This window comes from Trichomycterus rosablanca, chromosome 5 (genome assembly GCF_030014385.1).
Source record: "Trichomycterus rosablanca isolate fTriRos1 chromosome 5, fTriRos1.hap1, whole genome shotgun sequence".
Classification (NCBI taxonomy): Eukaryota; Metazoa; Chordata; class Actinopteri; order Siluriformes; family Trichomycteridae; genus Trichomycterus; species Trichomycterus rosablanca.
This window is the reverse complement of record NC_085992.1, coordinates 9,996,419-10,011,731: the sequence shown is the minus strand read 5'-3', so window position 1 is coordinate 10,011,731 and position 15,313 is coordinate 9,996,419. Positions and strand designations below refer to the sequence as shown.

Genomic DNA, 15,313 nt, shown 5'->3' with positions numbered 1-15,313 from the left:
CTACCTGTTCTGTCATGAATGTAACCAAAGTATGTAAAAATGACACTGAAATCCTAATAAATAAATAAATAAATATCTCCAAATCTAGTCTTATCCAATTACCCGGCTGTATCATCTTTACTGCAGACCCCGTACTCTGACCGAGAAGGGTATCTAACACGCCCCCCGACACGTGTGCAGTTGCCAACCACTTCTTTTCACCTTTGTGAGAGACGGTAAGTGCAGCAATGATGACGTTGCACCCAGCAGATGCGGAAGACATTAGCTAATTGTCTTTGATTAGGCGCCCAGGTGCTTAATAAAAGTTTTTGGTAGTCCACGCTCAGTTCTAAATTAAAAGTTCTAAATTAAACCTTGAGGTGCTGTGCCAGGACCTTAAATGGGCAGTTCATGTTCAAAAACCTTCCAACATGCTTAAATAAAGCAATTCCCCAAATACAAATGAGCGTCCACAGCCATGTAAAATCATGATCTCCAGTTATCAGAAGCGTTTGGGTGCAGTGGTTGCTGTCAAAGGTTTAGGGTCATTATTAAACTTAAAAATGGAATTACTTCTTATACAGGAGTTGCATAACATTTTTAAAATATAAACAAACATACCTTTGCGATCTGTATTTTGTGTTTTTGTATGCGCTCATTCTTACACGCTGCATTTTGAGTCTTAAAGTGTTTAATGTAAAGGAAATTAGGAAGGGGAAAAATACATTTTTATGCATCTTTCATTGTATTACAGTGAACAGTACTAACAAAACATGCAGCCATTATAATACACACTAAGCTCTGTACTGACAGTAACTACTTGAACCTTTCAGTAGTTGTTGAAGACGTTCAGGCCAGGCAGTACACAGTAAAACAAGGTGGGTTGAGGAGTGACTCATGGTGTGACCTTCTGTGCTCTCTGAACAGGAGTGAGATGTTTTCTACGCGGTATCTCTCAGCGTGTGCTACACTGACGCTGCATTAGAGTACAGGAGGAACGTATAGGACACGGCTGCTGTATGGAGCAGTCAAGCATGTGTACAGTGAGACAGCAGTGTGTAAAGTGCAGTGTGTAGACAGCAGCGTGGAGTGCAGTGCAGCTTCACGTCAGAAGCAGAACAGCCCGCAATTACAATATCATACGCCACACGACTCTCCACACGACTACAGTTCAGCCATACAGCACACATAAGTAACGTACTTATGCATGCTGTACGGCTGAACTGTATACTGGATCTTTAATTCTACCAATTTTGGGATTTTCTGCTTTCACAAATAATAACATACAACATTACAAAATGATTACATGCAAAATATAAGAACTGGGTTTGTTTAGTATTACAATACCAGCCAATATTCTCTTAACAAGATTTGGCATTTGAGGAAAATCATTCACAGAGCTTGTTTTAAACAGCACTGAAACTGAGTGCGGCTCCACCCACACGTCTCAAGCTTTGTCTTGCTACTATCTGTTTACCAATTTTTGCCCTTTTCTGTAGAATAACTCTATGGGTTGTTTGATTATTTATTTATTAGGATTTTAATGTCATGTTTTACACTTTTGGTTACATTCATGACAGGAACGGTAGTTACTCATTACATAAGATTCATCAGTTCACAAGGTTATATCGAACACAGTCATGGACAATTTAGTGTCTTCACTTGCATGCCTTTGGACTGTGAGAGGAAATCGGAGCTCCCCAAGGAAACCCATGCAGATGCAGGGAGAACATGCAAACTTCACACAGAAAGGACCCGGATTGTCCCTTCATGCTGTGAGGCAACAGCGCTACCCCTCTTGGGGTTGCAACCTATCTGTATTTTAATCAGTTGGTTAAGTTGCACCAAATTGTTTTTTTAATTTCACTTTTCTTGTGGTTCGCTGCGCTGGTCTGTTTTTGCGAAGTTTAATTTTACTGATCCTGAACTCCAATCAGCTTTTTCCTCTTCTGTCACTGGGTCAGTCGGGTTCAGTTTCTTTTTTTCACGGTAAATAATACTCTCTTTCTGGTTTGGTCAATCGAGATTTTGGTTTCAGCTGTTTACCATCTAGGTTCAAGACCTGCTTCAAAATCTGTTCAATTTACTTGCCAATTTCTTCCTTTCTGTGGTTCTGTTTGGAGATATAATTATCTTTTTTGATTTATGGTTGTTTTTTCTTGTTTTCTGCTCAAGTTTTCTGTTTTTGTTTCACTTCTGATCAGGGATGGACTGGCCATCGAGAGGGTCGGGAGTTTTCCCGGTGGGCCGCTCTGTATGTGGGCTGCTGAGAGTGAAAAATAAATTCTGTTTTAATATTCCTGAATAATAATCCTGAAGTGTCCATTGGCCCACCGCAGTATCCTCACTGCATGTCCATTGGCCAATCACAGAAATGTCCCTCCCCCAGGATAAACCGTAATCACAACCACCAGTACAAAAACTATGAATGAGTGCGAGATAGAAAGGTAAAGGAGGTGCAGAAAAAGCCCGTGATAAAAAACAGAAAAAGCTGCAAGCAGATGCAGAAAAGTGCAGGAAACTGGACAACCTGTTTGGCAGTGAGGAACTACAGCATAGCCAGAGAGCAGAAAAGGAAAAGTTAGTGTTCATTGACTCTGCTTCATTAGTAACGCCGTTTAAGAAGAGACTGTGGGCCCATCTAATTGTCGCCTATGCCCTACTTAGGGTACTTCCTAACAGTACAAAACATTTCTTTTAACAGTCGCTGAATGATTAATAAGTAGTTATCTAAGCTACTGTTGGATATCAGGGGCTTTAAACCAGCTGTTTTAAGGACGATTTTTGTAAAAGTTCTAGGATGTCATGTCCAACATAGTGCACTACATAGGGCGGTGGATATAATTTGATAATATAATAATGGCACTAATCCATCACAGGGCACCTAACACCTAGGCAATTTATAGCAGCCAATCCACCTACATTCATGGTTATGGTATGTAGGAGAAACCGAAGGAGTAGGACCGTATTTGTTAATAATTTTTTAAATGATAAATTAGTGGCTCCCTCAACTCATTGTCTATAACAAAATATAAATGCATTTTTTAACAATGGAAAGTGAAACTGTCAGTACGACTGTCATTTGTCATCATGTGCTTACTTTACAAATGAATTAAAGTGATTACAAAAGTAAACAATATAATAACAAAAACATAATAAATAAGCCTGTATCAATCATGACATAATCACACTATAATCATCTGCTTTAACAACCCTACATTTTAATGTACTTAAGAAGATTATTACTGATTATAATGTAATAAAACTACTAAGCTGTTATATTTTACTTTCATTTTCAAGATTTAAAAAGATCTACATTTACTGGGATGCACATAGAAAAATTTTTGTTTGTTTGTTTTAACATTATATATTTTAGCTTTTGGTTTTATACTATTTTATTGTATAGTAATAACATATATATTGAGTTATATACTGCTGCATAAACACCCAGATATTCAAGAGTTCAAGGTGTGTTGCAACCATTGTGAAAACTAAAAATCTGCCACAAAAGCAAAAGGTATATGAAGGATTCCAAGATCTAGAACATTCCCTGTCCAGAAGTTCCAAACTGGACCAAATCAAGTCCAGCATCTCAATTTCCTTAGAAAAGCAGGTTCTTTCAGATGGGTTTACTTAATAAAGTGTACAGGGAGTATGAACACACACACACATACACACACACAGTTTTAATTGCTCTCACGTTAGCTTTTGATTTTGTGGTCCGTGGGGCTGCCCTGGTTACATGCATGCTGCTAGATATGCTAATGACCTGTCTAACATAGTGGCAGTAGTTTGGGGAAGGCCCCTACCCGTTCGTCATGACTGTGCACCAGTGCACAAACTGGGGTCCAGGAAGACATAATTTGCCCATTTTGTGTGCAGCAGCCCGCACAGAGGCCTGACTTTACCCCACTAAACATCACTGGGATGCAAAGAAACATGCTGTTTTACCACCGCTTTATACTATTCAGGATTGTTGTGGGTACGCTTCACTGAGTGAAAGGTAGTAAACACCCTGGACAGGTTACTAGTCCATCACAGGGCAAACACAAACACACACACTCATAGGGCAATTTTAGCATCTCTAATTAACCTGACTGCACGTCTCTAATTAACCTGACTGCACGTCTTTGGACTTGTTGGAGGAAACCGGAGCACCCGGAGGAAACCCATGCAGACACGGGAAGAACATGTAAACTCCACACAGAAAGGGAATCAAGCCCAGGAGCTTCTTGCTAGTGAGGCAACAGTGCTAGCCACCGTACCGCTCTGTTAGCATAACAAAATACTATAATTGCCATTTTTCATTAGCTAAAATTATGCAACATTTTGACAAAAATTTGCTGTAAACTTGCTAGACTATTAGTCAACTAAATCTAGACCAAAATGTGTAATCTACATTAATCCACATTAACTTTTCAAGCCTAGCTGGTTATTATGGCCCATATATCGCAACCCCAGTCAGTATTTTCTTTAGGAGCAAACAAAATGTTTCATGATTCCAAATGCAAAAAAACTTAGACACAAGATTAGAAGCATGAATGAAAAGATCTTCAAAGATTATTTATTTAAAAAAGTTCTGTCTAAAGCCAATGAATGCACTTTAACTGCAAGTAGTTTAAACTTAACTGAGTTTAAATTCCCTGAAATTTAGTTTTCAACTCAGAGTTAAATGCTGGCAGACAGAGGAACGCTTTTCAAACCGGTTTGACGAGTGGGGCCAAAGGCTTGATGCAGTGTGGGGGTGTAAGATACAGGCCTACAACCAAGTTCAGAAAATTACAGCCAAACTGCTGGCAATGAAAACTTACTTACAATCCACCCCCACCCCACCCCCAACGTTTTACACACATTTTCAGAAAAAAAATGGCTCAATTTCTCAAACCTCTAAACACAAACTGAACGAATTCATTACTTTGGCAAAACACAACACATCTGTTGCACTTAAAACTTTGTTCCCTCTTCTTAAAACTGATTTCTACCACCAAAACAATACACACAGCTATTATATGATTATCTCTTACAGAGCATCAAAGAAACATGAATGTGTTTAATTCAAAACACTTCCAACAAAAGTGTTCATGTATGTTTTGGCTTCATGAGGCCATGTTACATAATCAAATACATACAAGTGTGTGGAAATAAGTTTCTCATTTGGGTGAGGTGTAGGGTTTTCTGTCCCAAAATAGCATTTACTGTACCTCGTGTACATACAACACAAATGTTTCCTACTTTACATGGTGTGTAACAAAAGTCTGTTCACAATGAAAAGCACTACAAAAATCAGTGCTCAGATATAAAATGTTCAGCTGAAATAAAAAAAAAATGCAAAATGCAACAAAACAGATCACACTGCATCCCACGTCTGATCCTGATCAGGCCAGAGGACTCTACATATCGACTGAGATGTTCTCCCTGGCCAATCAGCAAGGGAAAAAATGCCTGGCATGGCGGATCCATACCTGGCATTCATCTGCATAGATGTCATCACATGCTTCCTACACTGCCTGGAGTAGAGCCACACGCCCATGGGTCTGTATTCGTACACTTTCCACCACTATGCTGAAGAGAATTCCTCTACTGGATTTAGAAATGGGGAGTCGGGTGGAAGGTGCAGCACTTCAAAATGTGGGCTGTTGGTAAAGCAGTCGTGGAACAGAACGGCAGGTGTGTCGTGTCTTCAACACTGGCTGAGAATGAATAAGGTCTATCGTTTTCCATTTGTGTGCAACTGGTAATAAGTGTGTTGCATTTTGAAGGCTGGTGTTTCTAGGTGATCAAAGTGTCATAAATTATGCAAATTTTGTATTTAGATTTGCAACTATGATTTAGAATGATATTTTAGTAAGAACAAATGGAATTGTGCTAACCGTTTAGCAGTTTGAAGCCATGTTGTTAATACATAAGTTTCAAAATTGTGTGCATAGTTCCACTTTTGTGTGTATAAAATGGAAAAAGAAATGGTCGACTATAAATACAATTTAAACGTTTATTTAAACTGTGGCCTAAGTGGCTTTTTAATTAAGCTAAGAAATGTGTATTGTAAAGACAATTAAGATACTGGCTGCAGATTTCTCACTTTTTCAAAGTATTTACAGTTTAAAGTCACATTAAGCTATTTGATAATAGTGAAGGCTGTGTAATCCTAGATCTTTAAATAAAATGCATTATTGTACCTCAGAAATATCATAGAGGTAAAAGCCTTAAACAATGGCATTACTGTGTCAGTATCAAGCAGTGTAATCTCTATATTCCATAGCCTTTTCACTAAAATCATGGCACTCCCGATTTGCTACTACACTAATTATTGAGATTAGAGTCAGAGACTCTATTTTTCTAGCATGTTTAAGTTGTGATTGTGTTACGTTGTGTTATGTTATGAATTTAGTTTTCTCTAGCTTTATCTAGCAAATGTTTAAAGAACAACTAATGACTAAACCGGCGGGACAGTGGTGATGCACCAGTGGGTGATGATGCCGCCTCACAGCAAGAAGGGCCTGGGCTTGAATCAGTGTGGAGTTTGTGTGGGTTTCCTCTGGGTGCTCCAGTTTTCTCCCAAAGTGCAAAGACATGCAGTCAGGTTAACTGGAGATACAAAAATTGACCCAAGTGTGAGCATGTGTGTTTGTGTGTGTGTCTGCCCTGTAATGGACTGGCGACCTGTCCTGGGTGATTACTGCCCTCCACCCAATGAATCAGACCCACTGCAACCCTGACCAGGATAAAGCAGTGATAAAAACAGACCATGAATGAATAAATGGATGAATAAAAACTTAACAGTTGTTTTAATAAAATAATAACCCAAAGCAAATTAAGATAAAACCTCAATTGCCAAAAAAAGTATGTGAGTGAGTATGTCTGGAAGTTTTTTTTATTATATGGATTTTTGATATTGGACGTTGAATTACACTCATTCCAAAACTGATCCCTGCAACATGTTTCAACAACAGTTGAGACAAGACCCTGTTTACCACTAAGTAATATGACCTTTAAAAACACTTAATACTCATTTCAGAAATAAAGATATCTTTTGATCTGATCTTACAAGCAAAATTTTACCATTCCTTCATTATACACGGGTTTGGCTGCACAACCATACAGAGCCGTCATTGTCTTATATTGTGCTTCATAACCAGCCACACATTTCCAGCAGAAGACAGGTCTGGAGACGCGGGCTGAATGTGGCTTGGCGTTGTCATGTTGAAATAAGCATGGATTTTCCTAAAACACATGCGTATTGAAGGCAGAATGTGGTGCTTCATTTTTTAAACAAGTAAACTGATTGTTAAATTATTTGAGTTATCTCATATTACATTGTATACAAATATCTGTAACACTTTAGATATTCTGGAGAAACATTTTCCATATGGCTGCCAGAAATCAAATTGACAGCACTTAATAATTATTATAATAATGATATTAATAATAATAAAGGTTCTGTTACAGCAGCCCTGCACAGCACTGATTCAGGTTCGAATGTCAGTAGTGCTATTGGCTGGTCGGGCACCTTCACAGACATGACTGGCCAAGTCTGAGGGGTTGATGGGGGAATGCCATGCAATGGACTGATGCCATGTCCAGGTTGTGTTGATGCTTGGTGCCCAAGGATTCCAGTCCCTTTGCAACCCTGACCAGAATGAATGAAATAATAATCTTTATATTTAAATTATGACTCAATACCTATTTCTATACATTCAATTCAATTCTTTGTGCTGTTTGCATTTCACTAAAGCCAAAGGATTTACAGATTTCTGATTTTTGTTTTAATTCGTGTTACACATGCTGTCCCATCTTTTCTAGATGTAAGGCTTGTAAAATGCAACAGTAAGGCTTAAAACTCTGGAACTTTTCTTTCTGCATTTACAATGTTGATCTCAGAGTGTTTAACAGGAGCTTGCTGAATAATGATTTGAGGGCCTATGAGCAGCACAAAAAGAGCACTTATACTGACACAATGGACTAACAGTACGTGGAAGTGTTTGGTTCAGGAATGCTGCATATTTCACTGTAAAAAAGCCAGTCCAGTAACTTGAGATGTGAAAGCTGCCCACTTCTTCTGCATTAACTTAAATGACCTTGCTGCATGCCAGTCAGATTGCCAGTTAGCAAAATCATGCCTGCTTGGGATTTACTACTGTGCCCAACACACACACACACACACACACACACACAAACACAATGCACAGAACTATCAAAACTACAAATGATGAAATACAATACATTATAGATCTATTAATACATAGAGTGCAAAAGTCTTCTAGAGTATAAATTACTATCATATGTACAGCAATCATTAATAAGAAACTGGAAAAATGGCAAAGATGAAAAGCCAACTGGCGTAATCTGCTGGCGTAAATGAATATTCGCAAGCAGATCTAACTGGACCTTGATCCCTACAAAATTTACACTGTGTGTATGTGTGTGTGTGTGTGTGTGAAAGCAAGTTAGAGAAAAAGCATGCATGAATGTAAGTACCCTTTGGACACCCTTACAAAAGGTTCAAAGGTGCGTCAAAGTGCAGTCATACTTTGCTTTACTAAAGTTCTTAGAAAAACCTTACATGAATTTATCACACCAGTGATTCCTTATATTACCTGCCTTCATTTATTCACCATGTCATCCTGATCAGGATCACAGAGGGTCCAGAACCTACCTGGCAACTGTGAGCACAAGACAAATACACACCCTAGACAGGGCACCGATCCATCAAAGCACCACACACTAACACTAATTAGTCATTTAATACTGAGGAAACGTATATTCAATCAGTCACCTGCATGTTTTTGGAAGGTGCAAAAAAAATTGGTAAGAACTAGGGCTGTCAAACGATTAAAAATTTTTATCGCGATTAATCTCAGAATTTCATATAGTTCATCGCGATTAATCGCATTTTTAAAAAAAAAAGAAGAAAACAAGGATTTTTAAGTGAAATGTTACAATTAAAATGGTGAACACATTTTATGCTAAATGTACTTATGTTAAAAACTGCTGGGACAAGAGAAAACTGTAATTCACTCACATACTAGGCAGTAATACTATCCAGCAGAGACCCTTGACTTTGTATAAATGTCAGATTGTAGGTTAGAATTTCTCCAAATATTGTAGATCAGCGGTGCTTTAGGTGGGATAAGGCGTAGTTATTGTAACAGACTTTTCTGTGGTTGTATCGTGACATTTGATGGACGTTTCTACACGAAGTGAGTGTGTTTTGACCCTTTGGGGCTTTCATAGTTCATGGACTAGCATGCTTGGCTAACGCGATAACTCCAGCTGTCCGGTACGGTAACAGAATAAGTTAATAAAAGTGTTCTGCTCCCGACAACTTGTGAATATAGCGTGTATTTATTTCTTTATTAAGCGAGTGCATCACTACACGCTCGGTTACATTATGTTAACAAACCGCAAATGAAAAACGCTGGCAAGTCTCAACATGAACTACGGATGACTCGCAGGGCCAAATAGAATTTGTGTTAACGGCACTATTTTTTTTAATCGCGTTAAATTGAGATTGCGTTAATGCGTTATTATCGCGTTAACTTCGACAGCCCTAGTAAGAACACATTTTAAGCATGCCAAACTCCACATGACAGTAACCAGAGGCAAGATCTGAACCCAGGTTACTTCTATACCATTGTTCTATTACATATTACTAATGTACAGAAGTATTGCAGATATTTCATCTATTTTAGGAGGCAGGATCTAGTTGTTATGGAACATCAGGTAATAGAAACATCACATCTGTCTTTCACTTGTGTTTAATGTATTTTTCGGCGATTTAACAAAAATAAATACTGTAAAAGGTTTATTTGAATGGCTCGACTGATACTAACATTTTGTCACCGATAATAAATTTGATAGTTTTAATTATATTGGGTTTCAGTGGTTTGACTGCAAGACCTGGGCTCAGTCCTCAGCTCCGGTCACTGTTTTGTAAGTTTTGTGTGTTCTTTCTCTGACAGTGTGGATTTTCTTGTTTCACTTTACCTTTAAATCCATGCAGATGGTAGCTTGGCAGTTCTAAACTGCCTCAAATACAAATCATGACTCATCATGACATTGATTAATTTAAGCAGTTAGTGAAAATAACATTAATTAACATGTCATTTAATTAAATTAATCAGATGAGCAACCAAAAGAAATTATTCTAGATCGAGTTTGTGTTTCTGGGTGGCACCAGACCCATGGTGAGAGCTCCTGTGTTCCTAATACCATCCTAGATACTAATTATTATTTTGACCAATGTCAAGGCGGGCGGCACGGTGGCTAAGTGGGTAGCACTGTTGCCCCACAGCAAGAAGGTCCTGGGTTCGATCCCCAGGTGGGGCAGTCCGGATCCTTTCTGTGTGGAGTTTGTATGTTCTGCTCGTGTCTGCGTGGGTTTACTCCGGGTGCTCCGGTTACCTCCCACAGTCCAAAGACATGCAAGTGAGGTGAATTGGAGACACCAAATTGTTCATGACTGTGTTCGATATAACCTTGTGTGAACTGATGAACCTTGTGTGTAATGAGTAACTACCGTTTCTGTCATGAATGTAACCTAAGTGTAAAACATGACGTTAAAATCTTAATAAACTAACAAACCACCACAAAATAGGCTACTATTTTGAGAATAGATTTTTTGTGCGAATTGAGACACAGCCCTGCAGTTTGCTGGCTAAGGCAGGCTTTTTGCTCCGTGTACAGCCTGAAACAGTGAGTTCTGTATATTACACCACAACTTTTCCAGTTATTATGTGCATTCTGTGAATCAGTCCTCATTCTTAAATTCAGATTTTTTATTAACTGTTTGCTCACCCGCACCTTTACACTGCAGCCCTGATCATGCACTGTATTAAACTGTATGTTCTACTCCTTGCATCTCTTAAACACAGTACTTAAATGGCTACATGTTACATTACTGCTAGTTTTATCTTCATAACTGGCATGCATTTCTAGTATGTATTGTATAAATATATATACACTTATTGTTAAACAGTAGATTGGCCAATCAAGGGTATTTGCATTTAAAATAACCCAGAGGCTGTGAGATTTCTCACACTGTGTTGAATTTACAATCCACACTTTGCTGCGCTGTTTACAGAGACTCAGACTGTGAGTTAAAAACATCATGATCTGAAAAATGCTGTGGCATCCAAACTTAACAGCAGGACGTCAAAATGCAGAAAGGACTGAGATCACTGATAATACTGCTGTCATGCACTATGGATTTGATTATTTAGCACCAGTAGCAGCAGCTACTTCCAAGTTTTGATTGTAACATTGTTACCACGTAGGTATCGCTAATATGGACTATTTGTTTCAGTCCCCTGTATTTTAAAAGCATACTTGAGACTCAGTTCAAAGCTCTGAGTCCCTGTTTGGTTTTTTTGTCAGTGCTTGTCTGTCTGTATGTCTGACATGTCTGTCATTTGGTTGGATTTGTCCACCTGTTCAGCTTCTCCCACCGAGCTCTTTGCTTGTGTTTTTTGTTATAGTGTCCGGGGGCTCAGCAGGTAAACTGTGGCAGGATTCCTATGTAGAGTTTCTGCCATTTTTTGCCACCACCAGTTTGTTGGATTTCCCTGTCTGGTTCTCTGGTAAGAGTTTGGATTGTAATTCACTGTTGGATTGAGTAGTTGGCAGAGCTGCACCCAATTAATTTTTGGTTTCTTCTCTGAGGCTGCTTCAGTTGGAGTGCAGTGTTTCTGCTACAAGAATGCGATTGCCAGTCTTTGCCAGTTTATTACTTCTCGTTTATTCAGTTTTATCACTTTTCAGGCACAGTGTTTTACAGGTTAAGCCTACTGCAGTTGGGTTCATCCCATTACACCTAGCACCACTGTGACTAGGTCCTCACCACCTAATAGCAAAGGCAGGTAAAATTATTCTGTATCTGTATCAATTTTGTCACAAATAATAAAAAACTACGATTAAAAGCTCAACTCTTATGAGTGTTTTCTAAAACTATTTTGAATGTAGACTTTTGAGTAGTAGTGAACCACTGGCTATTTTCACTTTCATTACTTGCCAAATGCCACTCATATTTAGTACAGCTGCTATAGCATTAGCCTAGTACACTGTCCCAACATTTACGTTAGGACTGGGTGATATGAAATCAATAGCATACTGCAATACACAACAAGTATCACAACTTACATAATTAATACTTAACTTTAACAACAAATCTATGTATTAAGTGTAATTATATTAGGGCTCCATACACCTGGTCAGAAATGATAATATTCAATTCAGTAGACGCCTCACCTGATGGACTCAAAGTACGCTGCAAGAACTTGAAAAAGAAAATTAAAAGAGAAATAAAAAAGCAACTAAATTCTTTATTATTTTAGCAATACATTTTGTTTCTTTAAGTTAATAATTTAAACTCTTTGGTTTGAATTCATATTAAGACGATTTAGATTATGACACGATTTGATTATTTTCATCAAAGGTGAAAAGTCACACTGGATCAAAGTCACAATGGGTCTAGTTTCATACAGAATCATTGGGCGCAAGGCATGTATACATCCTGGACATGGCCAATCAATTGCTGTGACTGAATGGCTGAAATACATAGCCTTCCCTTTCCAAACAAATGTAACTTACAAACCTAAATCATTGCGTTAATATGCTGTAAATTGTGTTAATAACACACATATAGCCACTTAACAAAGCCGCTGTACAATCAAGCAAGCTTTCCATTGCCATGGGCTTAAGTTAGAGATGACTGAAATGCAAGAAAGAAGTCCCTACTTCAAAACTGACACATTAAAGCTTAGCTAAATGTCTTGATAGTCACATGGACAAAGAGGAACAAGAGCATAATTTGTGCACAGCAGCATGTCATCCATGTTTCAGTGGCATCTAATTCATGGCAAACCAGTTTATTTGTAGCTCTTGGATTACATCTGACCATCTGGACAAATTTCCGTTTTAGCATAGGGTGACGGTTTGAGGTTTTTTCCCAACCTTGGCAGGAGACTACTGTTCCATGTTCCAAAGTTAAATGACATTATAGGAACTTTACATCACAGCATTAATAACCAAAGTTGCTGCATTTGTATTTTTGATGTAGCATTTTAGAAACCCCAGGAAAAAATCATAATGAATAAAAGAACATTTGCAGAGATAGGTAAACATCCCTTACAGGTGTAAGTAATCCTCAAAGCCCAACTGTCCAAATCATTTAATGTAATAAAAGGTCTTATTAATAATATTATTGTAATAGTACTTGTTTTATATTATGAATATTTTTGAAAAGTAATTAGCAGTTTAGCTAACTACACTTTTAAGTGGCTTGACCAACACTAAAAACAGACACATGAACTGTTTCAGTAGTAAGGGACAGTGAATGGGTTAGAAATGAGTGTGTTTGGTGAAAAAGCGACCTCAACAGCATTTCTAATGAATATATTAAACTACTAACAGTCCACAAGTTAACCACAGACCCTATTTACCCCACGTTACTTACTATGTACAGAGTAAACCAATCTACTATACTATTTAATACAACCTTTAATATGGTGTCATTTAAATGTGCCATAGCAAGCTATAAAAGTGAAAATGTACAACAAAAAAACGTCACACGAGTACGACTAGTGAACTTCCAAAGCTCGTAACCTAACGTACAAATATAAAGGTAATAGTTACACTTGGTTACTGTATTTCACACAGTCAGTAATGTGAGAAGAAAAGTCGCGTTTTTGCTTTTCGCCCGAACTTTACCGACAGAGAGACACGAACCAGACAACAATACCACAATCCATGACATTACTGTCTCTTTATCACCCTGACACACTCACAGCCAGTGTAAACCCGAACAATATCAGTGTGTAAGCAACGCTGTTAATAAAGCAGTTTGTACAACCACAGGTCCACACACACACACACACACACACACACACACAGTTCCACACAGTGCGGTGTTTCAGCTGTTCTCAACTACTCACCACGGTCAGCTCGAGAGGCGCTTTAAAATCAAGCATGAGGAAAGAAGATCGATCAAATGTCGACAGCGCTACTTCAACCGGACCCACGCTCACACACCAAACTCCGTAATGAACCGTCGGTGGAACAAATAAAATGTTGGAGTCGAACGAATGACCGGCACGAGTAGGAAAAGCAGCGGGAGGAAATGTATCGGAGGCACCAGTTGTAGGATAGCCGAGCGGAGCGGAGCTCAGAGCAGAGCAGAGCTGAGCGCTCACCACCACAGTAGCTGTCGAAGAGGTGTGACGTAGAGTGAGACTGCTGCTCTCACACACACACACACACACACTCACTTACACACACACACTCACTTACACACACACACACGCACGCCGACCCTATCCAGCACAGCCTGCGTGAGCCGTGGGTTTCCACCTGACCCTCCCAAAACACGCCCGCGCTACTTGGGTAGGGCTGGTGACAAATGAAATGGGAACTTAAAGTGTCTGAGTAAGGTTTGGGGCCAGTATAGATTCTACAAGTCTCTTTAAGGTTTCGTTTAAATGATAATGGTTCAGCGCCTGGCTCACCATTGATTCACTAAAGAGTCGGTTCATTATATCGATTCTTTTAGATTTTGTTTGTTTGTTTATTAAGACTTTGGTTACATTCATGACAGGAAAGGTAGTTACTCATTACACAAGATGCATCAGTTCACAAGGTTATATCGAACACAGTCATGGACATGCATGTCTTTGGACTGTGGGAGGAAACCCACGCAGACACAGGGAGAACATGCAAACTCCGCACAGAAAGGACCCGGACCACCCCACCTGGGGATCGAACCCAGGACCTTCTTGCTGTGAGGCGACAGTGCTACCCACTCAGCCACCGTGCCTGATTCTTTTAGATAAACTTGGGAGAAAAATTTACATTTAGGAATTTAATTAAGAATATTGCAGCCATGAACTGACTTATTTTTTGGGGGGTGAGGGGTCTACCGGGGAAGGGGGTATCCTAAATTCTAAAACATTACTGCCCTATAATCAACTGATGGGAACAATGACAGATCCTAACATTTCACCAAGCTAATGAGGGGAATGTCTTTCTTTATAATTTGTACATTATTATATATTTAGATTAGTATATTGAGGGGCATTTTATGCACATTTGAATTATGCATATATTGTGATTGCGGCATATTGCAACTGCAGAATATTGCATATATTGTGATTATATATATTAATTAATGTGATTCTTGGCCTAGACCAGCAATCACATTAAACAGTCATATAAAGACATGGTTAAATTGGGATTAGGCTCTTTTTCACACATTTAACTGAGCTTTCAAAAATTTTACCGTGGCTGCTGCGTTGTATTTACTCAGACAGCCGAGGACATCACAAAAAGTAAAAAAAATTAGAAT

At 38.7% G+C, this 15,313-nt stretch overlaps 1 protein-coding gene across 1 annotated transcript in view; it reads right to left on the bottom strand.

The window, feature by feature from the left end:
- The window catches only part of sertad2b (SERTA domain containing 2b), a 30,706-nt gene extending 16,546 nt beyond the window's left edge, over window positions 1-14,160 (bottom strand). Inside the window, exon 1 of the mRNA XM_062994853.1 lies at window positions 13,908-14,160. The gene's annotated coding sequence lies outside the window, so the exon portion shown is untranslated. The remainder of the gene's footprint in view (window positions 1-13,907) is intronic.
- Between the last annotated feature and the right edge of the window lie 1,153 nt (window positions 14,161-15,313).